The 25,962-nt window shown below is 42.6% G+C and overlaps 1 protein-coding gene across 6 annotated transcripts in view; it reads left to right on the top strand.

Moving 5' to 3' along the window:
- cfap221 (cilia and flagella associated protein 221) overlaps positions 1–25,962 on the top strand; it is a 254,455-nt gene that overhangs the window by 34,598 nt on the left and 193,895 nt on the right. For 2 of the 6 annotated variants that reach the window (XM_059966329.1, XM_059966335.1), the window contains exons 1-2: positions 6,755–6,871; positions 22,895–22,968. The exons of 1 other annotated variant lie outside the window; for it this stretch is intronic. The gene's annotated coding sequence lies outside the window, so the exon portion shown is untranslated. Of the gene's footprint in view, positions 1–6,754; positions 6,872–22,894; positions 23,015–25,962 lie in introns of those variants that run through there. 3 more of the 6 variants (XM_059966331.1, XM_059966330.1, XM_059966332.1) reach the window with 3 other exon arrangements.

Genomic DNA, 25,962 nt, shown 5'->3' on the forward strand with positions numbered 1-25,962 from the left:
CCAGGTGTCTTATGCACCCTTAGGTCTCTCAGCTTTTTGAGCATTGTCTCTGATGCACCATCAATAACTCACTCTGAGACGTAAAGGCGAGACATCGACTTTTATTGACTGGGAGAAGGAACAAGCAGTGAGTGACCACCATACTACATCCTGGAGACTGAGAGGCCGGGCTCAGGCCTCAATCGCCTTTATACAGGGGTCTGTGGGAGGAGCCACAGGAGCAGTCAGCAGGGGGCGTGTCCAGACAGGTATATGTAGTTCACCACAGTCTCATTTGTAGTAGTAACTGTCTTCACTTCTCTTCCTGCACACCCTTCAACACCTGTCTCACTGCTAGTGTCTCCCACAGTGAAGACTGAAGCAAAATATTCATTTAATTCATCTGCCATTTCCCTGTTCCCATTATTATTTCTCTGGTCTCATTTTCTAATCGTCCTATATTCAGTATCTTTTAAAATTCACTTATATGAAAAAGCTTTTACTATCTCCTTTGATATTGTTTGCTATCTTGCTTTCATATTTCATCTTTTCCCTCCTAATGACTCTTTTAGTTGCTCTCTGTTGGCTTTTAAAAAGCTTCCCAATCCTCTGTCTTTCTGCTAATTTTTGCTTTGTTGTATGCCCTCTCTTTAGCTTATATCTCAGCTTTGACACCCCCTGTCAGCAAGGCTGTACTATTTTGCCATTTGAGTATTTCTTCACTTTTGGAATACATCTATCCTGAACCTTCCTCAATTTTCCCAGAAACTCACACCATTGCTGCTCTGTTGTCAACTCTACCAGCATCTCCTTCCAATTTATTTTGGCCAGCTCCTCTCTCATACCACTGTAATTTCCTTTACTCCACTGGAAAAAATGCTACATCAGACTTTACTTTCACCCTTTGAAATTTCAAGTTGAACTTTCAAGTCATATTGCGGTCACTGTGTCCTAAGTGTTGTTTTCCTTTAAGCTCCCTAATCACCTCCAGTTTGTTACTTAACACTGAATCCAGTATAGTTAATCCCCTACTTGGCTCCACAACAAACTGCTCTAAAAAGCCATCTCATCAGCATTCAACAAGATCCATTTCCAACCTGTTTTCGGAATCAACCTGCATGTTGAAACATTTCCCCATAGCATTGCACACAGTATGTAGAATGGTCATATAGTTTTGTGTTATTTATGGTATAGTATATTATCAAACTTAGAATGAGAAATGTAAGTTTATTATATTTTCTGGAAGTGCTAGTAATATTTGCCCGCGGGAATAAGCTTGTTTACACATTTATTTCTTACTCTCCATTACACCACTGACATTTAGGGCATCAATGAAGCTCCTGAATCTCTGCCTGTTCATACCGTCACACACAGATGTAGAAGGATTCTTTTTTACTGTTTCCATAATAATTTTATTTTACCTGTCTGGGTTGTTAGCTCTGAGATGAACCCCCAAACCTGGAGGACCGATGGACCACTCTTAGTCTGGCCTCTACCCTTTGACCTGTTTGACATGGGTGACCCTACCAAGAGCCAAAGCACAAGGCCCTGAGTCCAGCCAACATTGGTCATTGAGGTATGCAGGCCTCCAAACTCTAAGACAAGGTTATGGTTATCTTGGACGTTACAAATTTAAGTTGAAGCCATAAATCAATGACCATTATAATTAAATACCCATAGATCTATGAGTTGTCTTATCTCTTCTCTGCTTTCCAAAGCCAGAGGCTTGCAGCACTTATTAATACAAGGAGTGGCTGTAGAAACTATACGCTACAGTATTAGGGAGAGAAGAATGTTCAAAAGGAAAGAACTATTGGATGTAGGGGTATAAAAATGAGGAACGAGCAGCCTGGTAATGTAGTGGTTAACATAACAGTTTACAGCACCAGAGATCGGGGTTCAATTCCCACCGCTGTCTGTAAGGAATTTATACATTCTCTCTGTGATCATGTGGGTTTCCTTCAGGTGCACCAGTTTCCTTGCACATTCCAAAGATATATCAGTTGGTAGATTAATTGGTCATTGTAAATTGTCCTGTGATTAGGCAGGGTTAGACTGGGGGCAGCTCAGTGGCTTGGCTTGAAGGGCCAGACGAGCCTGTTCCGCACTGTATCCCAGGGTTTTGTAGAAGTGGAAGTAGGATGCTGGGGAAGACACAGAAATGAAGTATATCAGAAATACGGCCAATCAAAAAACCAAGAGATTCTGCAGATGCTGGAAATCCAGAATAACATACACAAAATGCTGGAGAAACTCAGCAGGTCAGGTGGGATCTATGAAAATAAGTAAAGAGTTGACGTCTCTGGCCAAGACCCTTCATCAAGACATCCTGATGAAGGGTCTCAGTCCAAAATGTCAACACTTTATTTCTCTCCATAGATGCTGCCAGATCTGCTGTCACAGCATTTTGGTTGTGTTTCTCTAGGCCCATCAAAGCTATTTTATTAATAGAAAATGCACTTGGGCACCCTGGAACAAATACATATAATGCTAGAAATGCTCAGAGGTCATACAGAATCTGTGCAGGGTAAGTAGTTTAAACGTTTCGGGTCAATAACATTTTACAGAAACTGGAAAACAAGCCTATTTTAAATTATAGAGGGGGAAAGGGTTGGAGAAAACAGATAAAAAGAAGGGTAACATAAGCTATTGAGGGTGAATAAAGTAAAAGAGACAGACGGAAGTCTCATTAGAGAGATGAGCAAAACTTCTTAGTGAGCATTCTTGTAAAAGAAGAGACAGCTGTGGAAATCTGAATTAAAAGTGCTAGAAATACTCAGCAGCTTGGCCAATTGCTGGAAAAAATTAGAAGCTTTAGATGTGAGCTGAAGAGCTGTTAACATAATCTTGCTATAAAGACAACAGATTTACAGGTGCTTTCCTGAGTGAATCTATGAAATCTTTTATTATAGGAGCTCCAATGGTTCTTCTTTTATTAACAAATGGAATAAACATTGTGGGGATTAGTGCCAACTTTGTTGATTTAGTAACCACAGTTTTAGGCGTGCTTATGTGATTAATATGATTAGAGGTTTTCCAAAAATATAAAACTAGGTTTAGCTTTTACAGAAATACATTGGGAGCCAGAAGAGAAAGGGCTTGGACAGACATGTAGACGTGGCATCAAGTTGGACAGAAGAAACGGGCTTATGACTCATCAGGGGTGACATTCTTTACAGGCAGTATACGAAGAGTAGATCACTTTCCTCAAAAAGATGGAACAATGTTCCAAGAATCTTAGGGTATTGAATTAGGTGAAATTCCATTTTCTTCTAGTTTAGTAGATATGCTCCCACTTCAGTCAAAATGAACATAGTTTCTTTGCATTGGGCTTATTGCAGAATTATCCCCAGGGATTTTACATTGTTTTCTCATAAATGAAAACTGAAGCAAAGGAATCAACTGTCAAATGTAGAGCACAAAACATACAGATTAGTGTATTAGGGAGAGGAATTCCAGTAGCTACCATTTTATTAATATTAATTCTTTTACATTAATCGAAGACATCACTGTGCTAAATATCAAAAATAAATTGAAGAAATGCGATATGTTGGGAATAGATGATTACTTTAAAATAAAGATTCCTCTGGCAGTTATACAGTACATCTGATTCTCAGTTTCAACAGTTTGTTGATATGGTTACCAACATTGTTGCTTTCCTTAATAGCTCTATCCAACTGTATATCTACCAAGGAGTGTTTTCTAAAGACACAGTCCAAGTTATACTCTTACATTCCTTTCTGTGCTAATCAAGACATTAGTGAACTCCCTCTCAATGTTGAGCAGTGGATTTCTGAAGTTCCTGGTATGTCTGATTTTGCCACGTCAAATCAAAATACAGGGTAGGATAGCTACATAGCTACCTGCTAACTCCTTGGACACCACCCTGAACAAAGTCCCATATAATTTTCTGTTTAGACTTACCAGCAGTTTACCTCTCAGTCTCTTTGACCCCCTCCATTTGTCACCATGATCTTTGTCTGTGGTTCATCTCCGCAGAACCTGCCATTTGGACCATTTCAGCTTTTGCAATGTTTGTTTTCTCACTTTCACAGTCATGACATCACTTAATCCTTTCATTCCTCATCTGCATGCTTTCTTTATGGATATAGGTCAAAACTTTATCCAAGTGAACACTAAAGTTTTTTAAGACATTGGTGAGGCCTAATTTGGAGTACTGTGTGCAGTTTTGGTCCCTTACCTAGGGGAAAGATGTAAACAAGTTTGAAAGAGTACAGAGGAACTTTACAAGGATGTTGCTAGGTCTGGAGGACCTGAGTTACAAGGAAAGATTGAGTAGGTTAGGACTTCATTCCTTGGAATGTAGAAGGTTGAGAGGAGATTTGATAGAGGCATACAAAATTATGAGGGGTAGAGAAAGGATAAATGCAAGCAGGCTTTTTCCACTGAGGCTGGGTGAGACTACAACTAGATGTCACAGGTTAGGGTGAAAGGTGAAAAGTTTAAGAGGAACACAAGGGGAAACTTTTTCACTCAAGAAGGTCCTGAGTGTAGAACGAGCTGCCAGTCCAAGTGGTCCATGCAAGCTTGATTTCAATGTTTAAGAGAAGTTTGGATAGGTACATGGATGATAAGGATATGGAGGGTTATGGACCCAGTGCAGGTCAATGGGATTGGGCAGTTTAAATGGCTCAGCATGGGCTAGATGGGCTGAAGGGCCTGTTTCAGTGCTGTTCTTTTCTATGACTCTATTGACACTAATATCTCTTGAAACCATATTGATGGTTCCCACCAAAAATGCTCTTGGGTTGATACTTCATAAAAGGAACTAGTGACTAATGTGGTACAGCAAGGCTCAGTGCTGGGACCCCAGTTGTTTACAATATATATTAATGATTTAGATGAGGGAATTAAATGCAGCATCTCCAAGTTTGCGGATGACACGAAGCTGGGTGGTGGTGTTAGCTGTGAGGAGGATGCTAAAAGGATGCAGGGTGACTTGGATAGGTTAGGTGAGTGGGCAAATTAATGGCAGATGCAATTTAATGTGGATAAAAGTGAGGTTATCCATTTTGGTTGCAAGAATAGGAAAACAGATTATTATCTGAACGGTGGCCGATTAGGAAAAGGGGAGATGCAACGAGACACGGGTGTCATTGTACACCAGTCATTGAAGGTGGGCATGCAGGTACAGCAGGTGGTGAAAAAGGCAAATGGTATGTTGGCATTCATAGAAAAAGGATTTGAGTATAGGAGCAGGGAGGTTCTACTGCAGTTGTACAAGGCATTGGTGAGACCGCTCCTAGAATATTGTGTGCAGTTTTGGTCCCCTAATCTGAGGAAAGACATTCTTGCCATAGAGGGAGTGCAGAGAAGGTTCACCAGATTGATTCCTGAGATCCCCTGATTGGGGATCGAGTAGTTCCATCAAAGATAAGAATGATACTTTAAGTTGATGGCTCAGCTATTTAGGTTTACTGGGACAAGTGGGTCAGAGGTTTGGGGTCAGGAAAGGTTCAGTTCAATAGACACTAAGAGTCCAAAGTTCATTGATGGCACTATGGTTTGAGTGGTAGAGTTCTCACATTGATAAGAGCATGAATGAGAACTGGTGGCCCAGTCCTGAGAAATGATGGGTTGCCAGACTCATTAGCAGGATCCTAATACAGATGGCAAAAAAAAACCCATTCCCTGACTGTTTCTGTGACTCAGTGGTTTGATGTTTTATATTCTGGGTTTCTCGATCTTTTTTTGCCATTTGTGCTTTGGGTATTCATGTTTTCTTTATACAGGTTCCATGGTGTTTCTTTGTTTCGTAGTTGTCTGTGGCGAACCGAATCTCAGCATTGTATACTGCATACAAACTTTGATAACAAAATGTACATTGAATCTTTGAAAAAATACTCCAGTTAACGCGCTTCAGCTGGGGTGGCCGTGTGACTGAGAATTGTGTCCATTTGATGGCGCTGTAATTGCCCAAAGGCCCCATGTGAAATGCGTGGCACATAAGATCTCCTTGCAGTAAATCTGACACATTTCTCTAAGATACATTTGGCATCTAAATTAGTATATTAATGTACCCGAATGCAGGGTCTCGACCTGACAATTCTTTTCCCTCCAAAAGGTACGACTTTAAACCGTTCAGTTATTCCAGCTTGTTTTTGCTTTATAAAATACAAATTTCTTAACACACGATATACCTGTTTATATTTACCATGACAATACACACAAAATGCTGGAGGAACTCAGCAGCCAAAAGATGCATCTATGGAAAAGACTTTTCGGGCCGAGATCGTTTATCAGGAATGGAGGGCAGCAGAGATCAGAGAGGGTTTCACAAAACTCCTGTCAAAGGGAAGATTTAAACTTCATCAGGTTAGGCATCCCAAACAGTAAGGCTGATTAACAGCTCCACCGACTAACTCCACCACTACTTTATTATTTCCCGACAGTTACCTAATGTACAGCCCTGGCGTTACTTGTGTTTACATTTGTTTTTAATCATTTATTTATTGAGATATATCGCCTGATTTTTGAGCTGCATCAGATCTCAAGTAACACTTGTTTTCATTCTCCTCACGCTTGTGTACAGGAAATGTCATTAAGCAATCTTGAATTGAATTCTGAAATCTAATTTCTTTTGGAGAAAGTTTTTAATTTCATTCTTATTTTGCAGGATATTCCTTTCCACCCGACAGCCCTTGAGCCCAATATTAAAATGATCAGAATAGTCATACAGAATTTATGTAGGCATTATTTGTCTAAGATGTGTACACGTTACAAGGCAGCAATATACCGATACCAGTGCGAACAGAAGCCACATGACCGGAAGCTGCTGTTTGTTTCGGCTGCTATGGCAACGGGCTGTGGCAGGCGGAGGAAGCGGGGTATTTAGCGAACGGCAAGATTTTCCTATCTCTGCCACAAAAGGGTGAGTGAGTTTTGCGCGACCTGGTGAGCGGGAACCAGACCAAATGTACCTTGTATTTAGCCTCTTCCAATTAGAGGGCATTTGATAATCCCCTCACCCTCTGCTGGCCCTTAGTTTACGCTCAGTTACTAAAGAAGTTTTTAAACCGTGCATTTGAAGTACGTGGTGCATTGAGGTAGAGTCTATTCCCTTAAATTTGGAGGGGTGGGGGTGTTGCTGGAAATGTGTTGAGGAGGGATGCGCCCGAGGGGTTCCCAACTTTTTTGATGCCATGGACCCGTAGGGGTCTGTGGACTCCTGCTAGCTCTTCCCGTGGAGTGTTGAACTTGCAACAGTTGGCCCATTTACTTCAACGGGCCTGAGCACTGGCAAAATTTGCCGTGGTAAAACTGGCAGAGGAGGTGGTGCCATTAATTTCGGAAAAAATTACAGGACCCATAGATCAGCTTCTCTCTACTCAGTTTCACCATGCCATGTTTTATGGAATAATGATCTCCAAGGTGGAGTCATACAGCACCGAAACGTGTGTGCACTATTTATCTAAATGAAGGGTTCTCCACCGTCTTTATACCATGGGCCCCCACGTTGGAACCCCTGATCTAGACTAATTCTATTTTCCAAAGTTTGCTTCCTAGTCTTCTATGCCATTATGTTTCAAGTTCTCATAAAATAGTTCCTAAATGTTGAAAATTACAAATGAAAAACCTTCCATCCAACATCAAAAATATTTCCACTGTCACAACATTCATGATCAGTATCATAACTTTGAGAATGCTTATGGTGAAATGTTTCATAGAAACTTAGAAGACCTATAGCATGATACAGGCCCTTCGGCCCACAATGCTGTACCGAACATGTACTTACTCAGAAATTACCTAAGGTTACCCATAGGCCTCTATTGTTCTAAGCTCCAGGTACCTATCCAGGAGTCTCTTAAAAACCTCTATTGTATCCACCTCCACCACTATCACTGGCAGCCCTTTCCATGCACTCACCATTTTCTCACCAAAAACTTACCCCTGACATCTCCTCTGTACCTGCTTCCAAGCACCTTAAAACTGTGCTCTCTTGTTTTAATCATTTCTGCCCTGGGAAAAAGCCTCTGGCTATCCACACCATCAAAGGTTTTCTTCCTCTGACCATCCCTGACTTTCTCTGACTATTCTTCAGAGGCCGAAAGATTCTTGATTAGTCATGGCATGAAAGGATATGGGGAGAAGGCAGGAGATTGGGGCTGAGAGGGAAATGGATCAGCCATGTTGAAATGGCGATGTAGACTTGACAGGTTTCCTGTAGGTTCTTTTTAAGCAATCATTTGTAAAATTATTTTCTCCTTCAAAATAGACAATAGGTGCAGAAGTAGACCTTTTGGCCTTTCAAGCCTGCACCGCCATTCTGAGATCATGGCTGATCATCTACTATCAATACCCGGTTCCTGCCTTGTCCCCATATCCCTTGATTCCCTTATCCATAAGATACCTATCTAGCTCCTTCTTGAAAGCATCCAGAGAATTGGCCTCCACTGCCTTCTGAGGCAGTGCATTCCAGACCCCCACAACTCTCTGGGAGAAGAAGCTTTTCCTTAACTCTGTCCTAAATGACCTACCCCTTATTCTTAAACCATGCCCTCTGGTACTGGACTCTCCCAGCATCTGGAACATATTTCCTGCCTCTATCTTGTCCAATCCCTTAATAATCTTATATGTTGCAATCAGATCCCCTCTCAATCTCCTTAATTCCAGCGTGTACAAGCCCAGTCTCTGTAACCTCTCTGCGTAAGACAGTCCGGACATCCCAGGAATTAACCTTGTGAATCTATGCTGCACTTCCTCTACAGCCAGGATGTCCTTCCTTAACCCTGGAGACCAAAACTGTACACAATACTCCAGGTGTGGTCTCACCAGGGCCCTGTAAAAATGCAAAAGGATTTCCTTGCTCTTGTACTCAATTCCCTTTGTAATAAAGGCCAACATTCCATTAGCCTTCTTCACTGCCTGCTGCACTTGCTCATTCACCTTCAGTGACTGATGAACAAAGACTCCTAGATCTCTTTGTATTTTTCCCTTACCTAACTACACCGTTCAGATAATAATCAGCCTTCCTGTTCTTACTCCCAAAGTGGATAACCTCACACTTATTCACATTAAACATCATCTGCCAGGTATCTGCCCACTCACCCAGCCTATCCAAGTCACCCTGAATTCTCCTAACATCCTCATCACATGTCACACTGCCACCCAGCTTAGTGTCATCAGCAAACTTGCTGATGTTATTCTCCATGCCTTCATCTAAATTGTTGATGTAAATCGTAAACAGCTGTGGTCCCAATACCAAGCCCTGTGGTACCCCACTCGTCACCACCTGCCATTCCGAGAAACACCCATTCACCGCTTCCCTTTGCTTTCTATCTGTAAACCAGTTTTCTATCCATGTCCATATCTTCCCCCCAATGCCATGAGCTCTGATTTTACCCACCAATCTCCTATGTGGGACCTTATCAAATGCCTTCTGAAAGTCAAGGTACACTACATCCACTGGATCTTCCTTGTCTAACTTCCTGGTTACATCCTCGAAAAACTCCAATAGATTAGTCAAGCATGATTTGCCCTTGGTAAATCCATGCTGGCTCAGCCCAATCCTATCACTGCTATCTAGATATGCCACTATTTCATCTTTAATAATGGACTCTAGCATCTTCCCCACTACTGATGTTAGGCTGACAGGATGATAGTTCTCTGTTTCCTCCCTCCCTCCTTTCTTAAAAAGTGAGGATAACATTAGCCATTCTCCAATCCTCAGGAACTGATCCTGAATCTAAAGAACATTGGAAAATGATTACCAATGCTCTACAATTTCCAGAGCCACATCCTTTAGTACCCTCGGATGCAGACCATCTGGACCTGGGGATTTGTTAGCCTTCAGTCCCATCAGTCTACTCATCACCGTCTCCTTCCTAATGTCAATCTGTTTCATTTCCTCTGTTACCCTATGTCCTTGGCCCATCCATACATCTGGGAGATTGCTTGTGTCTTCCCTAGTGAAGACAGATCTAAAGTACTTATTAAATTCTTCTGCCATTTCTCTGTTTCCCATAACAATTTCACCCAATTCATTCTTCAAGGGCCCAACATTGTTCTTAACTATCTTCTTTCTCTTCACATACCTAAAAAAAGCTTTTGCTATCCTCCTTTATATTCCTGGCTAGCTTGCGTTCGTACCTCGTTTTTTCTCCCCGTATTGCCTTTTTAGTTAAGTTCTGTTTTTCCTTAAAAATTTCCCAATCATCTGTCTTCCCACTCACCTTAGCTCTGTCATACTTTTTTTTTAATGCTATGCAATCTCTGTCTTCTTTTGTCAACCACTGTGGCCCCTTTCCCCCCTTTGAATCCTTCCTTCTCCAGGGGATGAACTGATTTTGCACGTTGTGCATTATTCCCAAGAATACCTGCCATTGCTGTTCCACTGTCTTTTCTGCAAGGATATCCATCCATTTAACTTTGGCCAGCTCCTCCCTCATGGCTCCATAGTCTCCTTTGTTCAACTGCAACACTGACACCTCCGATCTGCCCTTATCCTTCTCAAATTGCAGATTAAAACTTATCATATTATGGTCACTTCCTCCGAATGGCTCCTTTACTTCAAGATCGCTTATCAAATCCTGTTCATTACACAACACTAAATCCAGAATAGCCTTGTCCCCGGTCGGCTCTCGTACAAGCTGTTCCAAGAATGCACATCCCGTAGGCACTCTACAAACTCCCTATCCTGGGGTCCAACACCAACCTGATTCTCCCAGTTCACCTGCATGTTGAAATCCCCCATAACTACTGCGACATTACCTTTGCCACATGCCAATGTTAACTCCCTATTCAACTTGCTCCCAATATCCATGCTACTGTTTGGGGGCCTGTAGACAACACCCATTAGGGTCTTTTTGCCCTTACTGTTCCTCAGTTCTATCCACACAGACTCTACTTCACCTGATCCTATGTCCCCCCTTGCAAAGGACTGAATCTCATTCCTCACCAACAGGGCCACCCCACCCCCTCTGCCCACATTTCTGTCCCTACGATAGCACGTACACCCTTGTACATTCATTTCCCAGGTCTGATCTCCCTGCAGCCATGTCTCTGTTATCCCAACAACATCATAGTTACCCATTCGCACCTGAGCTTTAAGCTCATCCACCTTATTTCTGACACTTCGTGCATTCAGATATAGAATTTTTAGCCCATTTCTCCTCTCTCTGTTTAAATCGCTGCCTATTGTGCTTAACCCAGCTCCCCAAACTCCCATCGGGCTATACGCCCCTTGAATTTTGTTGTCCTTCCTAAATTTACTTATTCTTTCTGCACATTTAACTCCATGTTCCGTCAGACCATCCCTCTGTACATGTGTCCTCCTTATCACTTGTTCCGCCTCACCTTTCTCTACTACACACTTAATATTCCGGAACCGTGTAGTCCCCACCTGTCCTTTATTCTTCATCTCGCTATCCTCTCTCACATTCTGGATCCCTGCTCCCTGCAAATTTAGTTTAAACCCCCCCCCCCCACCCCCGAGCAGCACTAGCAAACTTTCCTGCAAGAATGTTAGTACCGCTCCAGTTCAGGTGTAAACCGTCCCGTCGGAACAGATCCCACCTTCCCTGGAACAAAGCCCAATTATCTAAAAACCTGAAGCCCTCCCTCCTGCACCATCCTCTCAGCCACGTATTAATCTGTATAATCCTTCTGTTCCTTGCCTCACTCGCACGTGGCACAGGTAGCAATCCTGAGATTGTTACCCTGGAGGTCCTGCCCTTCAGCTTCTCAACTAACTCCCTGAACTCACTACGCAGGACCCCCTCACTCATCCTACCCACGTCGTTGGTCCCTACATGGACCACAACATCTGGGTTCTTGCCCTCCCTCTCGAGAATAACCTGCACCCGATCTGAGATGTCCCGGACCCCGGCACCAGGGAGGCAACATACCATCCAAGACTCCCGATCATCCTCACAAAATCTCCTATCTGCCCCCCAGACTATAGAATCCCCTATCACTACTGCTCTCTTCTCTTCCCTCCTCCCCTTCTTAGTCGAGGGTCCAACCTCAGTGCCAGAGACAGGACCACTGCAACTTGTTCCTGGTAGGTCATCCCCACCAACAGTATCCAAAACGGTATACTTATTGTTGATGGGAACGGCCACAGGGGTGCTCTGCTCTCTTTGTCTGCTCCACCTGCCTCTCTTGACTGTCACCCATTTGCCTACTTCCTGTCTTTTCGGTGTGACTAACTCCCGATAACTCTTATCTATCTCTGCCTCTGCCTCCCGAATGATCCGTAGTTCATCCAGCTCCTGCTCCAATTCCCTAACTTGGTCTGATAGGAGCTGCAGCTGGATGCACCTTTGCAGGTGTGGTCATCAGGGACAACTGTGTTGACCCTGACCTCCCACATACTGCACACAGAGCACACCACTGCTCTAACTGTCTCCCCCATTACCCGATCCCAGATTAGTCAGAATAAATGAAAAAAGTACCTACCGACTTTACCTTTTTTACCTCAGCAAGCACGTACTCGGCTCACTGATTTCCTCTCACCGAAGTCCTCTTGCGCCGAAGCCCGCTGAACCGAAGTCCAGCACTCTGCTCCCACGCACTCCGCTGCCCGCTCCTAAAAGTGGGCCTCTTTTTAAACTCCGCACTCGCTGGAGTTTATCAAAGTAAGCTATGCAGTTACAGTAAACATTTACCCTCACAATTTGCGCTTTTTCGGGTGACAAAACCTGGTATATTGAAGGCGCTCATTCAGTTGGGTCTGTCTGGTTGGTGGACACAGTGTGAGCTCGATTGCCTTTACTAGATTTGAGGACTCCACCAACCTTTTGAAAAACATTTTAATGAAATGTTTAGTGTGTCCGATTGGACATCACTTGCACTTGTCCCTTCACCAAAAAAGACATTTCTTGTTCATGAAACTGCAGGTGACAATTGACAAGCGGCAAAGCTGTTTTGTATATCTTACACTGTGTTTCTCAATAATGGCCACTGAAGTTTAGGCTCACATTCCTGGTCATGTTCTGATTTCCTGTTTCAAGACCCTATCATATTCCAGCCCAAGCTGTTGGTGGCACACCATCTACATGTCCAATTCTTTTATTTATTAAGATACAGTGCAGAATATGCCATGCAGTCCAGCCCTCCCCCTGATTAAACCCAGCCTAATCATGGGACAATTTACAGTGACCAATTGACCTACTAACCTGTACATCTTTGGACTGTGGGAGAAAACCGGAGCACACAGAAGAAGCCCACACGGTTAAGGGAAAACATACAAACTCCTTGCAGGCAGCATTGGGAAATGAACCCAGTCACTGGTACTGTAAAGTGTTGTGCAAATCACTATGCTGCCATGCTGCCTTTTGGTGAACAACTAACTGCTCAAGTAACTCCACTCTCACTGCACACTCCGGCAACATGCCTATCCCCTGGTTCCCACCTTCAGTTTGTCTGCACATCTCTCCCTATTCTGGGCCATCCTATATGTGCCTGGCCAGTTGTAGGCTCACACCACCCTACTCCCAGCTTCCCATCATGTTTGCTGCTGGCCTAAGTTTGCTAAACCACTTTTTCACACATTTGACCCCACGTCTTAAATTTGACTGCTGATAATGTTCAAACTAAATTTATTATCAAACTACATTTATGTCACCACGTACAACCCTGAGTTTCATTTTCTTGTGGGCATACCCAATAAATCCAATAACCATATTAGAATCAATGAAAACCCGCACCAACGGGGTGGACAACCAGTGTGGAAAAGACAACAAACTGTGCAAATACAAAAAGAAAGAAAATTATGTAAATAAATAAGCAATAAATATGGAGAACATGAGTTGAAGAGTTCTTGAGAGTGAGTCTGTAGGTTGTGGGCACAGTTCAATGATGAGCAAGTGAAGTTGAGTGAAGTTATCCCCTCTGGTTCGGGAGCCTGATGGTTGTGGGGTAATAACTGTTCCTGAACTTGGTGGTGTGGGTCCTGAGGCTCCTGTACCTTCCCAATGACAGCAGCGCGAGGAGAGCATGTCCTGGGTGGTGGGGGTCCCTGATGTTGGATGCTGCTACTTGCGATAGTGTTTCAGTAGATGTGTTCAATGGTGGGAATGACTTTAGCTGTGACGGATTGGGCCATTGCTTTTTGTAGGATTTTCTGGTTCAGGGGCATTGGTGGTTCCATACCAGGCTGTGATGCAACCAATCAGTATACTCTCCACTACATACCTATAGAAGTTTGTCAAAATTTTAGATGTCATGCTAAATCTCTGTAAACTCCTAAGGAAGTAGAGGCACTGCTGTGCTTTCTTTGTAATTGCAGTTTTGTGCTGGGCCTGGGAAAGATCCTCTGAAATAATAACACATAGTCCTCTGATGAGGACTGGCTCATGGACCTATGGCTTCCTTCTCGTGAAGTCTATATGGTCAACTCCTTAGTCTTGCTGACATTGACTAAGAGGTTGTTCTGATACCACTCAGATTTTCTATCTCTCTCCTATATGCTGATTCATCACCACCTTTGATTCGACCTTCAACAGTGGTGTCATAAACAAACTTGAATATAGCATTGGGGCTGTGCTTGGCCACACAGTCATTAACTGTAAAGCGAGTAGAGCAAGGGACTAAGCACACAACCTTCTGGTGCACCTGTGTCTATGAAGATGTGGAGGAGGTGTTGTTGCTAATCTGAACTGATGGGAATTGGCAACAATCCCCAAACTGCAAGAGAGGAAATCTGGAATCCAATTGCATGATGAGGTATTGAGGCCAAGGTCTTGGAGCTTATTGATTAGTTTTGAGGTGACGATGGTGTTGAATGCTGAGCTATAGTTGATAAAGAGCACCCTGATGTATGCATCTTTGGTGTCCAGATGTTCTAGGTTTGAGTGAAGGACTGATGAGATAGCATCTGCTGTGGACCTGTTGCAAATAGAGAGTTAGTGTTTGTGGGTTCATTGACCCTCAATCTGATGGTGGAGAAGAAAAAGCTGTTCTTAAAACATTGAGTGTGCATCTTCAGTCTCCTGTATCTCCTTGCAGATTTAGTTGCAAATGGCTATACTAAGTGCTGTGATACGAGAGCTGGCAATAGAATCAGTCAAGAACTAATCTTTCCTAATTGAAATCTACCTGGATATCATGCTGTTTACTTAAACTGGAACCATTCTCCTTGTGTGCTTATATGAACAACAGCATAATATGCTAAGTATGGGAATCAATTTAATGACTTCAACTTTATGCCATCATCACAAGATTATTTAGGTCAATAATCCTGATAAGAGTTTAGGGTGGTCACAGCTGAGAATTTTTTTCTCTCAGGATAATTTAAATCTGGGTCTCTGTACCATAATCTTCACTAGAGTCTAGTTTGTGACATTGATGATTAACCAGGAGTAAACAGACAGTCTTTTGTCCATAGTCTATTCACTAGCAGGTTCACAGAGGACCTTTGTTTTCTGCAAGTTAAGTGTAAGGCATATTGTCTCAAATGCTTTAGTAATGTCCTGCTACTTGGCTTCTGAATCTGCACACATGAACACGTTATCTGTGTAATACACCCCAAGGAGCAAAGTTGGGCTGACTATTGTGGAGTGGAGGTGATGTAACTAGAACTGTTTGCCCTTTAGATCAAGCACATATTTACAGTACATTTATTGGAAGTGAGCTACAGCATTGCAGTGAAGAAGGTCCACAATGAGACCCTAGAAAGCATGAATTGCTTTCAGTGTCTTGGGAGCCACCTCTCAATCAAGGCAGGCATTAGTAATGTAATTCACCGTTCCTTTAAGTGTTAAGTGTACTAGAAAATCAAGACCAAAAGCCAGGGCCAAAGCTTTGGCCTTTGGGCAGATGTAATTTCTGCTCTCCTGTATGGTTATAAGAACTACCTCTAGGAGGTACCTCAAAACAGAACAAATAATGCTATCTCTGAAAAATTCTCCACAGACAAGTTCAGTGAACAAATATCAACATACTTTTGCAGATGAACAATCTGAACATAGAGGCCTTAATGACACTGGCTTTAATCTGCCTCAGTGCTTTCATTACTAATGTCAAACTCCTAAAGCACAAAACAGAAATTGTTGGAAACAATTCAAGTAGCATTTGCCAGAGAGAAATAGACTCAACATTTCAGGCCAAAGACTTTTTGTCATTAGTGGAAAAGTGAGAAAACACATATGTTTTAAATTGCAAAGAGGGACAAGGTGGAAAGAACAGAGGGAATAAAAATTTAGCAGTTTTAAATGGCATAATGGGAAGTAACTAGAATGTGTGGTAAAAAGATTTTAAAAGTATATGTAATGATGTTTAGTGGGAATTTCCTGCAGAAAATGTGACAAGAAGTCTGAAGAGCTATGAATGAAACTCGTTAAATCATGCTCAATCTCAAGGAGCTCCTGAGAATTGTTTATAACTGACACAATTCCTTGTTGATTCTTCCAAAGAATGAATGATCAGAATTCTGCTCTATCCTTTGCAAGATGACACTGAAATAACTTTGCATATAATCATCGGTACACTCTTAGAAGGCCACTTTTGACTGGTTAGGACACCTTGTCCTGAGTTCTTCAAGTCCTTCTGATTACTCTCATTAGGCTGTCTTGTAAAAACATGACATCGAGGCACGACTGCGCAGGCTCGTGGACGTCAGCGAGTTAAACTAGCTTTATAGAGTGGGTATTAAGGTAGAGGGAGTCAGAGTAGGAGGACTTTGGCTGAACGGGGCTTCGGCAATAACGGATCAAGGTGAGGTAAGTTAGTTGTGAAGAATAGGAATAGGAAGTATATCTGTATGGCCGGTATCCTGTACTGGGTGTCAGATGCGGGATGTCCGGGAGACTCCCAGCCTCCCGGATGGCCACATCTGCACCAGCTGTAGCTCCTTAGGGACTGGGTTTGGGAACTGGAGCTGCAGTTCAATGACCTTCGTCTGGTCAGGGAAAGTGAGGAGGTGATAGAGAGGAGCTAGATAAGTGGGTAACAGTCAGGAGGGGGAAGGGCAAGGGTTAGATACTGGGGAGTACCCCTGTAGCTGTACCCCTTAACAGTAAGTACTCCTGTTTGAGTCCTGGTGGGGGAGGACTACCTACCTGGGGGAAGCAACAGTGGCCGCGCCTCTGGCACAGAGAAAGGTAGGGAAAGGAAGAGGAAGGCTCTAACTATAGGGGACTCTATAGTTAGGGGATCAGAAAGGCAATTCCCTGGATGCAGAAAAGAATCACAGATGGTAGTTTGCCTCCCAAGTGCCAGGGTCTGGGATGTTTCTGATCAGGTCTTCGATATCCTGAAGTGGGAAGGTGAACAGCCAGAGGTCGTGGTACATATTGGTACCAGTGACGTGCGTAGGCAAAGGAAGGAGGTCCTGAAAACAGACTACAGGGAGTTAGGAAGGAAGTTGAGAAGCAGGACCATAATGGTAGTAATCTCAGGATTACAGCCTGTGCCACATGACATTGAGCAGAGGAATAGAGTGAGGTGGAGGATAAATGTGTGCCTGAGGGGGCAGGAATTCAGATTTCTGGATTATTGGGACATCTTTTGGGGCAGGCGTGACCTGTACAAAAAGGACAGGTTGCACTTGAATCCAAGCGGGTTCACTAAGGAGGACATAAATAATCTTCCGGAAATAGTAGGGGACCAAAGGTCTAGTGAGATGGAGGAACTGAGGGAAAACATGTTGGTAGGGAAGTGGTGTTAGGTAAATTGAAGGGATTAAAGGCAGATAAATCCCCAGGGCCAGATGGTCTGCATCCCAGAGTGCTTAAGGAAGTAGCCCAAGAAATAGTGGATGCATTAGTGATAATTTTTCAAAACTCTTTAGATTCTGGATTAGCTCCTGAGGATTGGAGAGTGGCTAATGTAACCCCACTTTTTAAAAAAGGAGGGAGAGAGAAACCAGGACTAGTTAGCCTGACATCGGTGGTAGGGAAAATGCTAGAGGCAATTATCAAAGATGTGATAACAGCACATTTGGAAAGCGGTGAAATCATAGGACAAAGTCAGCATGGATTTGTGAAAGGAAAATCATGTCCGACGAATCTTATAGTATTTTTTTGAAGATGTAACTAGTAGAGTGGATAGGGGAGAACCAGTGGATGTGGTATATTTAGATTTTCAAAAGGCTTTTGACAAGGTCCCACACAGGAGATTAGTGTGCAAACTTAAAGCACACAGTATTGGGGGTATGGTATTGATGGGGATAGAGAATTGGTTGGCAGACAGGAAGCAAAGAGTGGGAGTAAATGGGACCTTTTCAGAATGGCAGGCAGTGACTAGTGGGGTACCGCAAGGCTCAGTGCTGGGACCCCAGTTGTTTACAATATATATTAATGATTTAGACGAGGGTATTAAATACAGCATCTCCAAGTTTGCGGATGACACAAAGCTGGGTGGCAGTGTTGACTGTAAGGAGGATGCTAAGAGGATGCAGGGTGACTGGGATAGGTTAGGTGAGTGGGCAAATCATGGCAGATGCAATTTAATGTGGGTAAATGTGAGGTTATCCACTTTGTTTGCAAGTACAGGAAAACAGATTATTATCTGAATGGTGGCCAGTTAGGAAAAGGGGAGGTGCAATGAGACCTGGGTGTCGTTGTACACCAGTCATTGAAAGTGGGCATGCAGGTACAGCAGGCTGTGAAAAAGGCAAATGGTATGTTGGCATTCATGGCAAGAGGATTCGAGTACGGGGGCAGAGAGGTTCTACTGCAGTTGTACAAGGCCTTGGTGGGACCACACCTGGAGGACTGTGTCCAGTTTTGGTCCCCTAATCTGAGGAAAGACATACTTGCCACAGAGGGAGTACAGAGAAAGTTCACCAGATTGATTCCTGGGATGACAGGAATTTCATATGAAGAAAGACTGGATCGACTGGGCTTATACTCGCTGGAATTTAGAGGATTGAGGGGAGATCTTATTGAAACGTATAAAATTCTAAAGGGATTGGATAGGCTAGATGCAGGAAGATTGTTTCTAATGTTGGGGAAGTCCAGAATGAGGGGTCACAGTTTAAGGATAAAGCGGAAGGGACCGAGATGAGGAGAAACTTCTTCACACAGAGAGTGATGAATCTGTGGAATTCTCTGCCACAGGAAACAGTTGAGGCCAGTTCATTGGCTATATTTAAGAGGGAGTTAGATATGGCCCTTGTGGCTAAAGGGATCGGGGGTATGGAGAGAAGGCAGGTACAGGGTTCTGAGTTGGATGATTAGCCATGATTATACTGAATGGTGTTGCAGGCTCAAAAGGTAGAATGGCCTACTCCTGCACCTATTTTCTATGTTTCTATGTAAGGGGGACCAACATCCTGGCAGGGAGATTTTCTTAGGCTATCGGGGAGAGTTTAAACTAGAATTGCTGCGAGGAGGGAACTGAACTGAAGAGATGGAAAAAGGGGCGGTTGGCTTACAAATGTAGACAGTGTGAGAGGGAGGATGGGCAGGTGATAGAGAAGGAAAACACTCAGACTGATGGTTGAGATATGTCTATTTTAATGCAAGGAGTAACATAGAACATAAAAATCCTACAGCACAATACAGGCTCTTTGATCCTGAGAGGGGGATTTATAAACATTTGGAGAGGTATAATTTGATTAGGAATAGTCAGCATGGCTTTGTGAACAGCAGGTCATGCCTTATGACCTTGAATGAATTTTTTGAGGATGTGACTAAACACATTGATAATGGTAGATCATTAGATGCAGTGTATATGGATTTCAGCAAGGCATTTGATAAGGTACCCCATGCAAGGCTTATAGAGAAAGTAAGGAGGCATGGGATCCAAGGGGACCTTGCTTTGTGGATCCAGAATTGGCTTGCCCACAGAAGGCAAAGAGTGGTTGTAGACGGTCATATTCTGCATGGAGGTTGGTGACCAGTGTTGTGCCTCAGGGATCTGTTCTGGGACCCCTTCTCTTTGTGATTTTTATAAATGACATGGTTGAGGAAGTGGAGGGACTGGTTAGTGAATTTGCTGATATCACAAAGGTTGGGGATGTTGTGGTTAGTGTGGAGAGCTGTCAGAGTTTATGGTGGGACATCGATAGGATGCAGAACTGGGCTGAGAAGTGGCAGATGGAGTTCAACCCAGAAAGTGTGAGGTGGTTCATTTTGGTAGGTGAAATATGATGGTAGAATATAGTATCAATGGTAAGACTCTTGGCAGTGTGGAGGATCAGAGGGATCTTGGGGTCTGTGTCCATTAGGACACTCAAAGCTGCTGCACAGGTTGACCGTGTGGTTAAAAAGGTGTATTGGCCTTCATCAACTGTGGGATTGAGTTTAGGAGCCGAGAGGTAATTTTGCAGTGACATAGGACCCTGGTCAGACCCCACTTGGAATACTGTGCTCATTTCTTGTCGCCTCACTATTGGAAGGATGTGGAAGCCATAGAAAGGATGCAGAGGAGAATTACAAGGATGTTGCCTGGATTGGGGAGCATGCCTTATGAGAATAGGTTGACTGAACTTGGCCTTTTCTCCTTGGAGCGACAGGGGATGAGAGGTGATCTGATAGAGGTGTATGAGATAATGAAAGGCATTGATCGTGTGGATAGTTGAGGCTTTTTCCCAGGGCTGAAATGGCTAACATTGAAGGGCACAGTTTTAAGGTGCTTGGAAGTAGGTACCGAGGGGATATCAGGGGTAAGTTGTTTACGCAGAGAGTGGTACATAGAACATAGAACATAGAATAGTACAGCACATTACAGGCCCTTCAGCCCACAATGTTGTGCCAACCCTCAAACCCTGCCTCCCATATAATCCCCCACCTTAAATTCCTCCATATACCTGTCTCGTAGTCCCTTAAACGTCGCTAGTGTATCTGCCTCCACCTCTGACTCAGGCAGTGCATTCCACGCACCTACCACTCTCTGAGTGAAAAACCTTCCTCTAATATCCTCCTTGAACTTCCCTCCCCTTACTTTAAAGCCATGTCCTCTTGTACTGAGCAGTGGTGCCCTGGGGAAGAGGTGTTGGCTGTCCACTCTGTCTATTCCTCTTAATATCTTGTACACCTCTATCATGTCTCCTCTTATCCTCCTTCTCTCCAAAGAGTAAAGCCCTAGCTCCCTTAATCTCTGATCATAATCTATACTCTCTAAACCAGGCAGCATCCTGGTAAATCTCCTCTGTACCCTTTCCAATGCTTCCACATCCTTCCTATAGTGAGGCGACCAGAACTAGACACAATACTCCAAGTGTGGCCTAACTAGAGTTTTATAGAGCTGCATCATTACATCGTGCCTCTTAAACTCTATCCCTCGACTTATGAAAGCAAACACCCCATAAGCTTTCTTAACTACCCTATCTACCTGTGAGGCAACTTTCAGGGATCTGTGGACATGTACCCCCAGATCCCTCTGCTTCTCCACACTACCAAGTGGTGAGTGCATGGAATGGGCTGTCGGCGACTGTGGTGGAGGCAGATACAATAGGGTCTTTTAAGAGATTCCTGGATGGCTACATGGAGCTCAGAAAAATAGAGGACTATGGGTAACCCTAGGTAATTTCTAAAGTAAGTACATGTTCGGCACAGCATTGTGGGCCGAAGGGCCTGTATTGTGCTTTAGGTGTTCTATGTTTCTATATTTCCGAAATGTATATAAATTTGTTAAAGTAATTATGTGGCATTGCCAACTGACTGATATGATGACTAAAGGTTGCAAATTCAATTTAAAAGGCCGTGAAAAAACATTTGTACAGGAAGTTTAATGAGATTATTCACTGAGCAAACAGTGCTGTAATTGATCGTTATAAATAAAATTACAGTTTTGATGAGATATGAGAAGATCCATTTGAATATATACAGTGCCTTGTAAAAGTATTCAGTCCCCAACCCTTTGTTCACATAAATGAGTAATACAACCAGGAATTTTGATCAATTTAAGTGTGATTTTTTTTAAATTTGTGTATCCATTGCTCTTTTTTTCACAGTAGGGCCCAAAAACAGGGAAATTGTAACACATGAAAATCTAAAAGTTCAAAAGCTGTTCAAAAGTATTCATCCCCCTTAGTTCAGTACTTAGTTGGACCATCTCCAGCAGCTATTATAGCCAGTAGTCTTTTTGGATAAGTCTCTATTAGCTTTGCACAACGCGATGGAACAAGATTTGCCCATTCCTCCTTGCAAAATGTCTCAATCTATGCCAGGTTAGTTGGGGAGTGGTGGTGGACTGCAATCTTTAGGTCTTGCCATAGATGTTCAATCAGGTTGTCAGGGCCACTCAAGAACATCAATTTTCTTCATTTGAAGCCATTCCATGGTTGCTCTGTCAGTCTGCGGAAAGACAAACTTCCTCCACGGTTTAAGCTTTCTGGCAATGGCAAGCAGGTTTTTATCCAGGATCTCTCTGCATTTAGCAGCATTCATCTTCCCATCGATCCTGACCAGATTTCCAGTCCCTGCTGCTGAAAAGCATCCTATAGCATGGTGCTACGTCCACTATACTTTATGGTAGAGATGGTGTTACCTGGCTGATGTGGAGAATTAAATTTACACCACATGTACTGCTTAGTGTTGAGACCAAAAAGTTGCACTTTAGTCTCATCAGACCACAAGATTTTTCCACATCTTTGCAGTATTTTCTAAGTGATGCTCTCCAAAGTCTTTATGGACAAGTATATGTTCTTTTTTAAAGCTAGGGCTTCTTCCTTGCCATTCTTCCATAAATATCTTTTTTGTTCAAGGCCTTAAAGATTGTGGAGCCATGATCTTCATCTCCAATTTGAGCCAGTGACTTCTGCAGCTCACAGTAGCTCTTTTACATGTGCCGTTCTTCTCCAGAGACTAACTTTAGACACATCGTCTCACCTAGTCAGTGTGGCTGTGGGTTCACATTTTTTCCACTTTTCACGATAGACTACACTGAGCTCTGAGGTATGTTCAGTGCCTTTGAGATTGTCTTATACCCTTCCTCAGATTTGTGCTTCTCTATTATCATTTCAATGACTTAACTTGAATTCTCCTTTTGTCTTAATTTTGGTTAGGTCTGTTGAAAATCTACCATATTGTTGGACCTTACAGAGAGAGTTAATTATTCTTATGAATTCATAGTAAACAGGTGATCCTTCAATTTTCTTCATCAACAAATAGCTTCAGTTGGTAAGGTAATACTGAATATTTCATTAAGAAAAGTTAGTGTAGTAATTACAAAGGGGATGAATTCTTATTCAGCCTCACAATTTTGGTTTTTAATTTTAATTAAATTCTTGACAGGTTTTGGAATCTTTCTTATGATTTTCATGAGGCACAATGTTTTGTAGATTAGGTAAAAAAAATCCTCATATATATTTTAAGTTTAAAAAATTAGACAGTAAAATGTGAAAATAGTTGTGGGGGCTGTACTTTTTTAAGAAACTGTACATTACTGCTTTGATATATTTGCCAAAGGTTATGAGATAGGTATAGTAATTATTAATATTTATTGATCTTTAACTACACCCAATTAGACTGGTTGTCGCAATTGTGTAGTCCTAAATACATGCAATTAGTGTGCTGTGTGGCCAATAGTTCTTTAATTCATCTGTTAGAATAATCTTTTATAAGAGTTATTTCTTTATTAAAATCACTGACAATTCTTGAATTTCTACACTTCCAGTTAGTTAAGGTGACAGTATGAGAGGAGATAACATTAAAACCCATTGAATGGTGAAAGGCCTCGATGGAGTGGATGTGGAGAGTATGTTTCTTATGGAGAGTCGAAGACCAGAGGACACAGCCTCAGAATTGAAGGATGTCCTTTTAGAATGGCGATGGGAGGAATTACTTCAGTTAGAGAGTAGTGAATCTGTGGAATTTGTTTCCACAGGCAGCTGTGGAGGTCAAGCCATTGGGTATATTTAAGACAGAGGTCGATAAATTCTTAATTGGCCAGGGCATGAAGGGATATGGGGAGAAGGTAGGAGATTGGGGCTGAGAGGGTAAGTGCATCAGCCATGATGAAATGGTGAAGGAGACTCGATGTGCCAGATGGTCTAATTCTGCTTCTATATCTTATCAGTCTCCTGACTTATGCTTTGGTAAAAGAAGAAAGGATTTGGGAAACCAAGAGTTAAATAGGCTGTTATGTTGCTGTTGTGCAAATCATCGGTTAGTCCACACTTGGAACATTCTGTACAGTTCCGATCACCACATTATAAGAAGAATGTGATTAAGTTAGAGAGGACGCAGAAAAGGTTCACAGAAATGTTGAGTGGACTGGATGTGAGGAGTGATTGAATAAGCTACGACTGTTTTCATTGGAACAAAGATGGCTGCGAGGTGATTTTATAGAAGTTTATAAAATTATGAGGTTAGATAGTCACAGTCTACTTCCCAAGATCGGAGAGTTTGAAATGTTACGTACCCCATAACTGGGTCACTTACCAGCAAAGATAGAGAGGTCCGTTGAAGTCTGATGATACTATTTTTAACAGTGTTTATTGATAAAAATACACAAAAATAACATCGATGCAAACATACAGATAATATATGTCATCAATACTAAATCTAAAAGCATGGGTATAATAATAATAAGAAATAGCTCTATCGCTGTCTAGGGGATAATGTATTGTCCGATGGAAATATAAAAGTCACTCAAGTTCATTCAAGCTGCAGCTTTTAGTTGGAGAGAAAGACGGAGGTTTAACTTGCCCATTCCTTTTATGATGTCAATCCTTCGAGAGTCGTTGGGGGCTGATTTCCCCTTTGTTGTTGGCTAAAGCCGTGCTTCTGTGGTAAAGGCCCACTAATTCCGAGGCAAATGGAAAAGGACGCACGTGGGCTTTTCCACCGGCTTTCGCTATTACGCTGTTACAGGAGTTCTAGCGTTTCTTCTGGTGCGTCTGAAGGGGCTGTTCCCCAGACCCTCTTTTATCCTGACTCACAGGGTCTCGGATGTCAATCAGGTTGGGATGATGCAATCCCTCCACCAACCCCCCTCGGTTCATTGCCTGGGGGCTTCGATGAATTGTAGAGTACTCAATACACAATTCCGTCTCCAAGAGAAAATGGCCGTTAACCGTGGCTTTGTCTCTCAGAGGCCCAGGACACATTCCAAACATTGAGGAATCTGCGTGTCTCTCTCATTTCCTGGGTCTCCGATCAATAGCGATCCTGCAATTCTCAAAAAGGAGGGGGCCACGGGCGTAACAGAAAGTAGAGGGCAGAGGTGTTAGGTGAGAGGGAAAGGCTTAAATGAACCTGAAGAACTGTTTTTTTTACACAGAGGGTGGAGCTATACAGAATGAATTGGCAGAGGTTGCTGTAGTACAATTACAAAATTTAAAAGACATTTGGACAGGGACATTGAAAGGAAAGTTTTACAGGGAATTCAAGTTAATGAAGGTAAATGGGAGGCATCTTGGTTAGCCAATGGGCCTGTTTCTGAGGCATCCAACTCTCTCTGATATCACTCACGAGAGTAATCAGACTGACCTTTTCTTGTAGCTGGCTCAATTAAATTTCTGATCAGTAGTGACTGCACGTTATTCATCTTGGGAATTTGCTGAAGGTAATGCTTTTACAGTTTCTGACACTCTGACTATGACAATATTGCCAGCTACTACTTCCTGTATTGCTGCCAAATTTAAAAAAATGGTTAAGCACCATAGTTGGAGATGACAGATTCTTGCTATACATGTACTCATTTATTGATTCAGCTTGAAATATTGCACATGTTTTACAGAAAGTAGGTGTCAACTGCCTCATTTTCTGAAGTGTTGTAAAGGATATTGATTATTGTAAATAGAATCTTCTGACATCAAGATTCAAAGTAAACTTATTATCAAAGTACAAATATATGACCATATTAAACCGTGAAATTCATTGTTTTGTGGGGAAAGTCAATAAATCCATAGAATAATAACCATAACAGAATCAATGAAAGACCACACCAACTTGGGTGTACAAAAAACAACAAACTGTGCAAGTACAAAAAGAAAGAAAGAATAATATTAAGGTTCAGTGCTCCCCAAATTCCATCAGTATGTGGACTTTGCAATGAGGGGGGAGAACGCATTGGACCTGGTTTACAGAAACATTCCTGACGCGTACCGGGCAGAGCCCTGCCCCCACC

The sequence above is a fragment of the Hypanus sabinus genome, chromosome 4 (genome assembly GCF_030144855.1).
Source record: "Hypanus sabinus isolate sHypSab1 chromosome 4, sHypSab1.hap1, whole genome shotgun sequence".
In the NCBI taxonomy this organism is placed as follows: Eukaryota; Metazoa; Chordata; class Chondrichthyes; order Myliobatiformes; family Dasyatidae; genus Hypanus; species Hypanus sabinus.